This window comes from Urocitellus parryii, chromosome 4, assembly GCF_045843805.1.
Source record: "Urocitellus parryii isolate mUroPar1 chromosome 4, mUroPar1.hap1, whole genome shotgun sequence".
In the NCBI taxonomy this organism is placed as follows: domain Eukaryota; kingdom Metazoa; phylum Chordata; class Mammalia; order Rodentia; family Sciuridae; genus Urocitellus; species Urocitellus parryii.
In genome coordinates this window covers 13,008,905-13,022,953 of record NC_135534.1, presented here as the reverse complement: position 1 = coordinate 13,022,953, position 14,049 = coordinate 13,008,905, and positions in this window count along the sequence as shown.

Below are 14,049 nucleotides of genomic sequence, written 5' to 3'. Positions count from 1 at the left end.
ATGAAATTAGTGACCTACACGGAAGACCTGGGAACATAAAACTCCTAAGAAGGAAATAGCATGAGAATACGCTTGGGCTGTGCCATGCAGTTTTTGAATGTCAAATCTAAACTTCAGACAATAAGAGCAAAAATAAACCAGTGAGACAACATCATACTAAAATACTTAATGCACATCAAAGATAATAGTCCACAAAATGAAATAAAAATGGTAAGAAAATATTTGGATGCCATATATCTGTTAAGAGTTTATTAGAAAAAAATAAGGAACTTACAAAAGTCAATATACAAAGAAAAAGAAACTCATATATAAAATGTGCACAGGACTTGGATAGAAATTTCTGGAAAGAAGACATAATTAAGAATATGGAAATTAGTTATCATACATTGAAAAATAGTGCATTGAGGCGATCTCACAATGAAAAAGGGCAACTTTGTGATGATGGATCTATTAGCTTGCTTGAATGTAGCAATCACTTTGCTACCTATGTGAACATCAAAACATCATGTGGTAAACCATGAATGTTTACAATAAAAGTAGTGACTGCTCTCTGAGACATGGCATGAAATGTTTTACTGAAATATTCACCCCAAGACCAAGTCAGAGTACCAAGATGGCTCCAAATAGCTCTACATTTCATGAGATGTCTCTGTTTCATGTTGAAAGGCTATGAGGTTTTGTCACTTCTAAGTGGATACATAATATGCTTCATTTACCTTGTTCAGAGGTCATCATATCAGTGATGGAGTGGGAGACCACAGCAAAGGCAACGTCAACAAACCCATGACATTTATTTTCCTGAGAGAACGTGAAGCCCCTTTTATTATCTGGAGACTGATGTCAGGATGACAATATGGAAAAGGACCCGGATTAAGTTGTTTCATTAAGCAACTTAACTGGGTAGGAAAGTCACCTCATCATATTCATCATATAGATCAGGAAAAGAAAGTTCTAGCTCCTGGGAGGACAGGTTGACCACCACCTGTGAAGACATCAGAGCACAGCAGGTGAGCCAGGGCAGTTCCGTTGCCCTTGGTCCTGGGTCTCCTCCTGCCCTGCAGCTCTGCCTTGGGTGTAGTTTCCTCTCTCTGATTTGTGCCCACTCATGAAGGCTCTTGTCCTGTCTAATTTTATGTGTTACTTCCAGGGACAAAAGTGAATACTAGGTTATCCTCACAGGTTTGTACATGAAATAGGGGTTTGAGTGTTTTATGTTCTCTTTCTCTTAAATTTAAACACAGGGAAACAGCAGAGAGCATGCCAAGGTCCTCAGACCAGAAACACTCACGGAGGTCACATTGCAGCAGACAGTCTGGCATCCAGAAACAGACAGGGACAGAGCGGCAAAGAGCTCAAGCACCGTGATGATGAACTTCAGGATCAGAATCCCCTGCCAAGTAGAGCCACACAGGAGAAGAAATTAGAGAACTGAGAGAGGCAGTTCTGGCCACAGGCACTGTTGCTGTCACTCTTAAGTGACAGATATAACATTATAACATCTATCCCATCCTGGTTTCCATACAGATCATCTCTTAGTAAGATGCAACACAATTAACCACTATGATATACAGACTCTCAAATGTACAATTTCTTATCATAGTCATGCAACTTAAATGATCTCTTAGTTATTTTCCTGAGAGAACGCATCAGAGAAGACAGCTCAAAAAGCATACTTTCTTGAAGTATCTGAAATGAGAATATTTTGCAATCCATACCTATCTTTTAGCCATTCATCTTCATCATATACTGAGTGTCTCAGTACATGTTAGAGTGAAAATGTTGTCCCTAGAGAGGATTCTGGATTTTCCCTATGACTGTTCTGAATCAAATAGAGCTAGCAGATTCTCTTGTTTTCATCTTAAGCAAGGCTAGAATAAAAATTGTTGAATACACTCATTCATGCCATTTGTGTTTTCATCTTAGAGGTTTCATTCAGCTTCAAGTGATGTGTTGAAAACTCATCACCAATATTTTACAGCACAGAGAAATGTATTCATTTTAGGTCAAGGCTCTGACCATCTTTCTTTAACAAGTTCATCACTTTGAACCTGTGCCCCTATCATCTGCTTGAGATGAGGATAAAATCTGCAAGGAACTTTACAAATGCAGACACATGTCAGAAAGTCTTATCCATGGCTCTGGAAATACTCACATAAATGAGACATAGAACTCTTGTCTCTGATATCCATCTGGATTCCTCCAAACTTAAAGCAAGTATTACCAGTGAGGCTCCTGCTAAGACACTGCTCACGGTGTTCATACCTAGGCTGCCGCAAATCTGAAAGAGAACCAGAGAACTGAATCCCTATCGGAACACTTTTGTGGACATGTACGTGTTCTTTTGTACATGTGTGTTCGCTCCATTAACATTAGCTAAAATGGAAGTTCATAATGTATTATGCACATTTTCTATGAGGTATCGGCACATTTGCCCTCAGGAGTGGAATGCAGACAATGTTAACTGTGGGGCCTGGAGAGGAATGATTTAGGGACTTCAAATAAGGGCCTAGGGAAACTGCCAGGGTTTGATCCTATGGAAATCAAGGTTGACCTACCCCTTTGCATCTTAAGGTTCTTAAATTACAAGGAAACTCACCATTCGTTTTGTCATTTTCTTTCCAGACACAACAGACAGAGTTCCAGACATGATATACTGTATAATTATAAAGGTAAATGAGTTATTAGAGGAATACCTCTTTTTTCCTATGACCAAATGTTTCTCAAACACTCTTCCCAACTCTAGTCCCATCAATAATATAATAATAAAATCACCATGAAGGATCACGTATATGTATAAAGTAATAGAGAAGTGAAGTGATTCCAATTTACTTACAAAAACTTGTCCCAAAAAGAAAAGATTGAATAATTCAATGTCCCATAGATTGAGAGGAAGATGATGATCAGATGGAAGGGAGACCTTTAAAATAATCCATAGGCAAATATTCATCAGACCAAGCATGATTTGGCTCACCTAGAGAAGGAGAAGCTATTTTGAGATAGGTGGAACAAGCATTGGTCTTAGAAAACTTGTGTCTTCACGTGAGGAGATTCTGTAATAAAAGGGATTCTGTAAAGAATAATGCCTGGCTGCTCATGTTGGCTCATGCCTATAATTCCAGCAGCTTTGGAAGCAGAGGCAGGAAGATCACAAGTTCAAAACCAGCCTCAGCAACTTAGCCAGGCTCTAAGCAATTAAGCAAGACCCTGTCTCAAAATAAAAAGGGTTAGGGATGTGGCTTAGTGGCAAATGCCTTTAGGTTCAATCCCTGGTACCCAAACAAACAAACAAAAAGAACAACAATTTATATATAGCACAGCCATATGACGGAAACTTTTATAATTAACGTAAATGACTCATGGCAGTCATTTTTTAAAAGCCCATAGAATCTCCTTCATGGGGGTATATCCCTGGGCTAGCCAAACTCTTGGGGCACCTAGTAACTTTGACCCAGAGAAAACTTTCGAGAATGTGATGCCACCTCATACTTAAATGGCCTTAAAAACACTTACCCCAAGAATAACTGGCTCCCCTTTCATGAAATTCTGCAGCTTGCTCTGTGCATCCTGAGGGAGAGTCACTGGCCCAGGGTGATCCAGGCAGATGACTGGGTTCCTACCTGGAGGGTCCATAGTTATGTCTCTTGATGATGTTGCTCTTCACAACCTGGGAATCCCCTAGTGACTGATGATGTCTTAGCCTGGAGAATGAGATGAAGGACTGAGTCTCTTTCATTCCACACAAACATTACCATCCCTAAAAATGTTGCAGTAAATTTAAGGCATTATTCCAAATGTTGTCCTTATTGAGCCACATAGTAACATGCATGCTCTAGATACCATGTTGCTCATAGTAATGTAAAAGGCCTGGTTCTCTTGATGGTTCTGAATTACCAGTACACACAGGGTGCTCAATCACAGCCCTAGATCCTCAACCAGAATTGCTACATACAGGGCGTGGCATCACACCTGTTCAGCCATCATGATCCACCTACAGAGATTTTCAGGAAATACTAATGTATTTGGAATGCTTTCCCTCCTGGTTGGTTGCAAAGCTTCTCTCTCATTTCAAGACTTAGATCATCCTGAGTTTAAACATAGGCCACTTCACCTTGGAGAGTCTCATGGTGATGGATACAGATTCTTTCTCACATGCATTTCTTTCCTGAGGTGACGTTATTAGAAACTTGAACCACTCCTAGTAGAAAATGAACTGTTTCTCATTTAACTTCCAAGGTCCATTATAACAAATTTCCAGATGTGTGGCATATGGATATAATTGAATTTATTAGGAAATTATTTTAAAGCAAGACCGCTAAAGTAAACATTTTTCTATGTTCATTTAATACAAAATTTGTTGTTTTATTTACAGAAGGAAGAGAGCTTCTTTTATTCTAAAGAGTGTTCCCAAGAACAAAACTATCAGTATCTGTTTTCCAGTGAAATTAACTAGTTGGGAAAGAAAAGACAAAAGACACTAGCATATGTGAACTACTGTTTAGATTATGAAATTGCACATGGAATAGCAGTATTTTTGCTTAGCTCAGGTAGATAATCCTTCCTATAGAATTGCCCCACAACATTGACATTACACCTCCACTCTATCTTCTCATCCTCAAAATATTCAAAACATGTTTTTTTTTTCCACAAAAAGCATACATGCTCAGTTATTTTTTAAAAAAGTGTGTTTTTTTCTTTTATATATCTCATGACATTATAATTACACCTGGATTATACTTTAGATAACTCTAACCATCACACATATTACCCCCAAAAAAAGTTTGTTACTTTTTTTAATCTTTCCCAGGCTTGTTTCGCATCATCATTTCACCTCCAAAGCAAAATGGCATGACTTCCTGAAAAAAAAAAGTGACTGATTTTTTTGTGAAATTAGAAATCCATATTTTTAAAAATGGTGTTTCATTGATTGCTGATTTCTTAGCACTCTCTCTGGAACTGAGAATCTTGTCAAGGTGAGATCCATTCACTCTCTCAATGATAATAAAGAGATGGAAAATATAATTCTATATTGAGGCCATCACACCCCTTTGAATCAAAGTCTTAGTATTAAGAGAAAAATATGTAAGCTAAATATATATTAACAAATTGGATAATCAAGCCTCAAGAATAGCCTTGTGGGCTGGGGCTGTAGCTCAGTGGTGGAGGGCCCACCTCACCCGTGTGAAGCACTGGGTTCAATCCTCATCACCACATAAAAATAAATAAATAAAGATATTATGTCTATATATATATATATATATATATATATATATATATATATATATATTTGAAAATAGAAAATAGCCTTGCCTTGTAATGATTGAAAAACTACTTTGTTCTTTTACACATTTGGGACAGAATATGGTTTTTAATAACACGTTTTCTGAAGTTACAATTGCTACCATGATTTTAGACATTTTCAAAGTACACGTCATAAGTGTTGTATGCGTCTATAAAATTGTCACATTGAGTCTGCAGCTAAATAGTCAGTTATAAAAAAAAACGTTATGCCCATAAACAGTTATGACCATCCCAAACAACTACTCCCAGAATTAATAACTTGTGGAAGATTGAACTACGCCTGAGATTTCGTTCCAGGGGACAGCTCCAGAAAATTTTGTATGAGCCTCAGGTTTGGACATGGACTGAACATACCCTCTTAGAGTTCCCAGAAATAGCCATGTACACACACACACAAAAAAAAAAAATACAGGAGAGTTACATACCTCTGATCAACAGTATTATTCAGTCTTAAGGAGGCATCTGCTCTCAGGACCAGGAAAGGTCATTGTATTCAGAATTGTCCCAGGAACTGACACCCAAACAGCATAATATCCACATTTCAGTAGGGCGCTGTGGACTGTGGGCAGTGGGTGCTCATTGCACATGGGTCTTACTCAACCAGGCAGGGTCCCCTGCTGGGCGATGCGATAAGGAGGCTTTACCTTACATGGCCTCTTCCTGCCCTGTTTCTTGCACATGGGTTCCTGTGATGATGAAGCACATGATGTTGACAGAGATAATCCTTTACATCTATTCCTCAGACACATGCAGTTTTGAGTGACAAAGCCTTGCACACCCTTCCTCATTGTAAGGACAAATCTTAATGATTGGTCCCTATACATTTTGCTAATAAAGCACACATTCTGCATTTGGGGATATATTCTGATTTATAAATGAGGGCATCAGTAGTCCACAGTAAGCTTGGTTTCTATGAAACCTGATTTCTATGAACTAACAGAGAATACATTGGATTATTCCCATAAATCGGCGTGTCTGCACTTTTTACACCTCCATTTCTACTTCGTTTATTTTGCTTACAGTGATAGTCTTCAGAGACTTTGATTTTCTCTTTCCCCTTTCTAGTTCATGAAAAATACTTGAAGTAAAAACAGCACACACTGTTCCTGAGCCCAGTTCAGGAGATTTACAAAAGTGATCTGCTAGGTGCCCGCATCTCTGAAATAATTTCCTGCAAAACCATCTGGCAACCTTGGTACCTTTCATTGTAGGACCAGCACCAAACCTTTGGTAAACTAAACTCTGACTGGTAGAGAAATCAGAAAGTCTTAGTTCTCTCCCCTCTGATTTTTTGATGTTCTTCCATAATACTCACAGATGGTTAAGACCGTAAAAGATTGAGACTTTTCACTTTCCTACCAATCATAATTTTATGAAAAACTTTTTTATGGGGAAAAAGATATTCTTATCTTATGGCATTTGTCTAAAATTATATGAAAGAGTGCCCTGTTCTATCCCCTTATGTCTATTTCAAATTTGTCAAAGGGAATAATCTGCCTTTTACCAACCTGTGGGTATATTTGGGGATATATTCTGCATTTGGGGATATATTCTGACTTATAAATGAAAGCATCAGTAGTCCACAGTAAGCTTGGTTCTAAATTGTTCCTAATTTGGTGGTTGTACTACAATGAAAGGATTTTTAAATATTGTCCATAGTTTCCCTGCATGTTTTATTATAGATCCTTTTTCTTCTTTATTTGGATTGATATTGATTTTCATTGGAAAATCTAAACTGTGTGTTTTTTTTTTCTTTCTAGAAATGTAACTAATAGTCACTGAATTTACTCTTCTGGGAAGCAACTGTGTTTTCTTCATGGTGCTGATGACCGATTCCTCTAATTCTGCTTATGTTTACCTTTTACGGTCATGTATTTTCTTTGCTGTTTTTTTTCCTTTCTTCTCACTTCCTTATTCATTTCCAATAGTTTGCACTTTAAATTTATTTCATTAGAGTATGATTATATGTTGCTTAATAAAGCATATATTATAAACCTGATCCATTGTGCAAGAATGTTTTACCCAGTGAAAATCAACCTATGCCCTGTATCAATACAAATAAAGAAGAAAAAGGAAAAGTGTTATGGAAACCAAAAATGGACATTGTAAAACCCAGAGATTAACAATGAAAATGATTAGCTCTTAAAATCTTGATTTTGGGATTCCCCAAGGGAACAAATGGAAATGGACATCCATGCTCAGAGACACTGAAAATTGAAGACCTGTCTCCCTGAAATTCTGTGTTACTTATTCTCACATTGTGCTGTGGAGAGATTTATTTTCTACTCTTGACCCATGGACATAAGTTATAGCATCAGTTATCCTAACTCAGCAGTCATTCTATTTTAAATTTTGCCTTTTTCTTTAGCAGTGATTCACATGCATCAAAATGAATTTGTACAATTGAATGCATTTGTACAGAACATTTGCCTACTACTATATATCAAATGCAGGATAAGATGGGAAAACCAGAAATAATGAAAATTTAATTTAAAAACTGTAAGTAAAATATTTATTTAAAAAAGGGTGATGAATACCTTGAATAAATGAAAATGAAAAGAAGATATGTAAGAACTTCTGAGATGCAGAATACTGCTATCAATTCATAGTTATCAATAGTTAATGCATAAAAGAAGAAATTGTTAATGATCTATGCTCTAAAATAAGAATCTAGTCAAAAGACCAAATTAAACAAATACAAGTAAAAAGAAAATAGTAAAAGTGCAAATAATAAAATAGAAAATGAACAAGCACATAAAATCATGTAAAAATACAATTGACATATTATGTTGGAAGGCTCATTACTTGATCTTGCTCATGAGAGAAGTTATTTGGTCATTTGATATATTATTGTTATAACTTTTCTGTAATGCACATTTTTAATTCTTTATTATTTCTGAGATGACACTGTTTTGTTTTCATATATTCACATATTTGTTTTTAACTTATTGCCATTTTATTTGTTTTTTATGTTTTTAAAAATTTTACTCCTTTTATTTTATTATATTCTAATTGCACATTCATTTATTCTTCACTTATCAACATTATTAAATGTCTTCATGTTTTTCTGAATGTTTACATATATTTTCAAATTCCTTTTGGTTATTTAACCTCAGAGGGTGGTATTTTAACATATGTTTCTCCAATATACCACCAACTGAAACTGTATGGTTGTGGACATTGAATGGATGTGGGTAAGTTCACCATAGTATTACCTATGTGTATATGTCCCACATTATGAATTGCATTAATTTTTACTTAATGTTTTGATGTCTAAAATTAAGGAAGTTACTGATGGACCACACTATGATTTTTACAGGCTAAGCAATCTGAATAACTAGCTAATTGTTGTTTTTTGTTATCCCTATTAGAAAAGCTATGCTAGGTGTTATAATAATGAAACTCTCAACGTTCAATGCCCTAATGTAATAAAAATTCTGCTCTCTGCTTTGCTTATGTTCAGCTAGATCCACTGTCTGGAAAGGACTTACTGCAATGTATCATGTGATAAATTTTTATTCTCCTCTTACTACAGCAATAGCATATTTATTTATCTCTACCTAGAAGCACATTCTAGGCAACTCAATTTTAAAACCTGTGTTGCCTACACGGATGTTCCCATTTTATGGTCCTTTTTCTTAACTTCATCTCCATATATGAGGCATTCTTTCTGAAGCTGAGTGGTGGTCGGTAAAATTTTGTGGTACAGAATTTAAATCTTAGAGGCTTTTCATAGTGGACTTTGCATTCTAGTAAAATAACATTTTTTTAAATAAAAGAAGAAATAAAACTTTATTTTGTGTGCCATATGAAACATTTTTATTCAGTTTTGTGTTTCTATAGATCTGAATGTAGTATTTAGGACATATCCTTGCACTGAATATGGGACTGTGGACTAAAATGGTACAATATTGTGGCAAGAGTTAACTCAGGGCCAGGCATGGTGGTACATGCCTGTAATCCCAGCAGCTTGAAAGGCTGAGGCAACCTCTTACAACTTGAGGATTGCAAGTTCAAAGTCAGCATCCAACATAGCTAACAACAAACTGAAAATGAAAACCACAATGAGATATGAACTCACACCTGTTAGGATGCTTATTATCAAAAGACAGGCGACAACAAGTGTTGGTAGGCACGTGGAGGGAAAGGAATTCTTGTACATTATCAGTTGGAATACAAATTTCTGCATCTTTCTTGGAAACCAGTGCGAAAATTCATCAAAAATTCAAAACAGAATAGTAAAGCTCATCAATTGCTCTTTTGGATATATTCCAAAAGGAAATTAAAACAGCACCTAGTGGGAATATCCTTACTCCTCTGTCTATTGCAGTATGACTCACAATACCTAGGATACAGGTACAACATAAATGTCCTTCATGGGTAAATGGATAAAGAAATATTGGCTTGAAAATACAAAGGGACATTAGTCATCACTGGAAAAGAAGGAAAAACTCCCATTTGTCCCAGCCTGGATGGACCTGGAGGACATCATGCTCAGTGAAAACACTAGTAAAGTACTGCATGACTGCCCTTATATGTGGAATCTCGATAAGATCAAAAGCACAGAAATAGAGATCAGAAAGATGGTCAACAAAACGGGGGGGGGGGGAGTGCAGTGGAGATGTGGATGAAAGAGGATAAACTTAATATACACCAGGAGAATAATCTTTACTTAATATACACCATGAGAACTAGAGTTCTCAACACTCTTCCCTAAACACTGGATTCATCAATTACATATGAGAATGACTATTTAGGATTTTATGTATGACTAAATTAATAGAGGACTCACAGTGATTCCAATATACTTACAAAAATTGGTCCTGAAATCACAAAGTGGAGAAATGCAGCTTTCACTGGGGATAGAAAAGATCATATTGGGCTATAAGGTAGACCTTGAACATAATCCACAGGTAGGTATTCATTGGCCAATCATGACTTGGCTCATCTGAAGAAGGAGAAAGTGCATCTGAGGGAAGAGGAATAAATACTACCCTTAGAAAAATTACAATATATTGGGAGATTCTAAATAACTCAGGGGTCCTATAATAAGTCAATTCTGTCAAGATCAATGGCTACATTTACATCCAGCATTGACATATTCAGGACACTTTGATATTTTGTATGAAAGACACATGAAGTCACTTTATTTAAAAGTCCACCATGTCTCTTTCATGGGGGTATCTCTTTGGCTTAGTCACACCCTTGAGAAACCTAGTAACTTCAAGCAAGAACAAATTTAGGGGAACATGATGCCACTTCCAACCTAAATCACCTTAATAACACTTACCCCAAGAACAACTGGCTCCTATTTTATGAAATCCTGCAGATTGTTCTGTGCACCCTGATTGTAAGTCACTGGTACAGGGTGGTCCAGGGGCATGTCTGGGTTCCTGCCTGGAAGGTTCATAGTTAATGTCTTGAGACAATATCTCTCTTTACATTCTGTTGTTCCCTTGATGATGAAAGATGAGTTGGCCAGGATAAACAAATTGAAGGATGAGTCTCTTTGATGCCACAAAATAATTTCATGCCATTCATGAAAATATCAAGGAAATTTATGTAATGAGGGAAAAACAAGAGATGAGGCCATATAATTTTTTCAGTCATTGTGGAAAATCTGATGTTTAGCAAGTCTTCAACATTGCGCCTTAACCAGTTAAGAACACTGTATCCTCTAAACACACTTTCCAAACAATTGTGTGTGGCCAACAATTGTGTGAAAAATATATATTCAACATTTCTAGCCATCAGGGATGTATAAATTAAAACTACACTGAGATTTTTTTCTCACTCCACTTAGAATGATAATCATCAAAACTACAAATAACAATAAATGCTGATAAGGATTTGAGAAAAATAAACACTTATACTCTTTTGGTGGAAAGACAAATTAGTAGAGCCACTATGGAAATCAGTGTGGTGGTTCCTCAAAAGATTGGCAATGGAACCACTATATGACCTAGTTATACCCGCCCTTGGTATTTACACAAAACAACTAAAATCACTATACTATAGAGAAACATGCATAACCATGTGGATCACACCAGAATTAACAATAGCCAAGTTATGGAGTCAGCCTCTGTGTCTGTCAACAGATGAATGAATAAAGAAAATGTAGTACATATACTCAATGGAGTTTTATTCATCCACAAAGAAGAAATAAATTATATCATTTGCACATACATAGATGGAGAGTATCATATTAAGTGAAATGAGCCAGACTCCAAAAGACAAGAGTCAAATGTTTTCTCTTATTTAGGGAAGTTATAGATTTAAAAAAGAAATAAAGGGATGTCATGACAATAAATGGAAGTCCATCAGAGTTAAAGAAGGGGATCAGGGAAGGAATGAGGGGAGGGTAAGAAGAGGAGTTGGGGAATGAAAATACAGTGTCTTAGGTACACTTTGTCTCTAAGCAATGTTGAATACTTCCATGATAAAGTTGACAATCAACAAATACTGACTTCTAATTCAAATATTTTTGTCTTTCCCATGATGTGAAATAGTCTGTTTGTCTTGTTTCCTTAACGCTCTTTCATTTACACACATTTTTCAGTAGTACCTGACGTGGTTATTTTTTGTTTTTCTATGGCTATATGTATCTCTGGAATTTCAGGAAAGGGCAAAGTTGTCCTTATAAGCCACAGTTACCAACTGTCACATTCTTCCTAGCTCTGACTTTACTGCATACCAGGGACACGCAGTCACACAGAATCCTGAGAAAGCCACACGTCCTTGGACTGTCATTGCTATGTACATTTGTTGGCATCACACTCTTGATCCACTTGCAGAAATTTGCAAGATATACTTATGTACCGGAAGGCTCTCCTTCTCATCACTAGCACATCTTTTCTCTTAATTTAAGGACTTAGATCATCTTGAATTTAAACATGGACTAAGAAAGGACAGAATCTAGGAAGATGAGACAGACTGAAACAAACTGAAGAACATGACTAGAAGAGAAGAGGCATAAGAAAAGAAAATACAAAATTAAGCCCAAACAAGAAAACAAAACCTCTGAGGAGAATTGTTTGAGATTGAGCCGGGGAACACAAACTTTGATTTCCTAAAGGATGATATGCAACAGAAAATTGATTTTAAAATTGGGCATTACTGCCTAAAATCTCAATGACAAAAGAGATCTCATGTGAGTTTTCTTATGTGGACAATTGTTGTTACCGTGTCATTTAGTTTCTCAATATATGTACATAAAATCTCTGTTTTTATTTCTTCCCATATCTATACCTATACTCTTTCCTCTTTCATTGTTTCAAATCACTAGTAAGGAAATTCTGCACAGTTTATTCATTACTATAGACTTAGCACAAGGTGCCCAATACACATGCATTGAATTGCTATGTAGACTGTTTGATCAAATAAATTATTTTTTGAGTGGAATATAAGGAATACTATGACTCTTTAAAAAAACAACAGTGAAATGGTTGGCTGTTACAATATACTCAAAATTATACAATTTTTGTTTTGCCTTAACTTGCCACAGGATCAAATATAAGACAGACTATATTCATGTAAAGCATATGAAAATAACATCAAAAAATGCTCATTTTGGAGCCTTTTGTTATAAGTCACATTCAATCCTCACAAAACCTGGAAATAATGACTAAAATATCCATTATCATCGGCAAGGAGACAGTTATCTGCTCAAAGTCACTCAGTCATACAGATAGAGAATGAATCGCATTTAGTAAGTTTATTCAGTTAAAACGAGCTTTCAGGTGAGCACTAATCCAAGAGGACTGCGTCCTCAAAAAGAAGAGATTAGGACACAGATATCCACAAAGGGGACAGCACGTGAAGACAGAGCAAGTCCGTCATCTATGAGAGAAGAAGAGAGGTGGGAAACACATCCAGTCCTCAGAGTACTCAGAAGTCCATGCTGCTAATACTTCAACTCAGATCTCCAGGTCTCCAGCACTGAGAACATTCTGTAGTTTAAACCATACAGTCCACAGCACTTCATTATCCTAGCAAACTAGTATGGGTTTTGGTACTGCAAAGTGGGGTGACTCGTAACAAACACTTTAAATTGTAGAAGTGGCTTGGTAACAGGGTAATAGGCAGAAGCTGGAGAAGCCCTGAATTTCCCTGAAGAGAGTGTGGGTAGAACAATGGACATCACAGGTAAGTATAGTAAGGACTCAGAAAGTATAAGGGAAATAAAAAGAGACACAGAGACAAGATGCAGAAGCAGGAAAGATGGCTGCTCATCCAAGCAGCCAGATTTATTTATACCAATAGGTTACATTAGGTCATTAGTGCCATAACTACATTATTGTTTATTGTATCAGTAAGGTCACTTATTCTGCAGTTACATTCTACAGTTACAATGTGCAAGGTTAGGAGATTTGTCCAGTTCTCAAGAAAGTTCATTGTCTGAAGTTACTGTTAGGCAGGCAGATCCAGGAGCACCAGAGCTTGGTGAAACATTGTAGTTATCAAGGAAGCAAGTTCCTTTATTCCCAGGAGATATGTACCTGAGATCAAGGTCAGGACTGATAAGACTCTAGCACAGAGCCTTCTAATGCAGGGCATTGCCATAGCAGCTAGATGTCTCACATACATCAGTTATCTTACTAGTTCCTAGGAGAAACCAAAGGGCTTTCTAAGGGTGGGAAACAGGGTGCCTGTTACCTGCCCACCCCCACAGGAGTTTGCTCATTAGAGGAATGCTTCCTCGTATATTTCCACAGTCAGAATCCCTACAAGAAATGAAAGGGGAGAGTGACA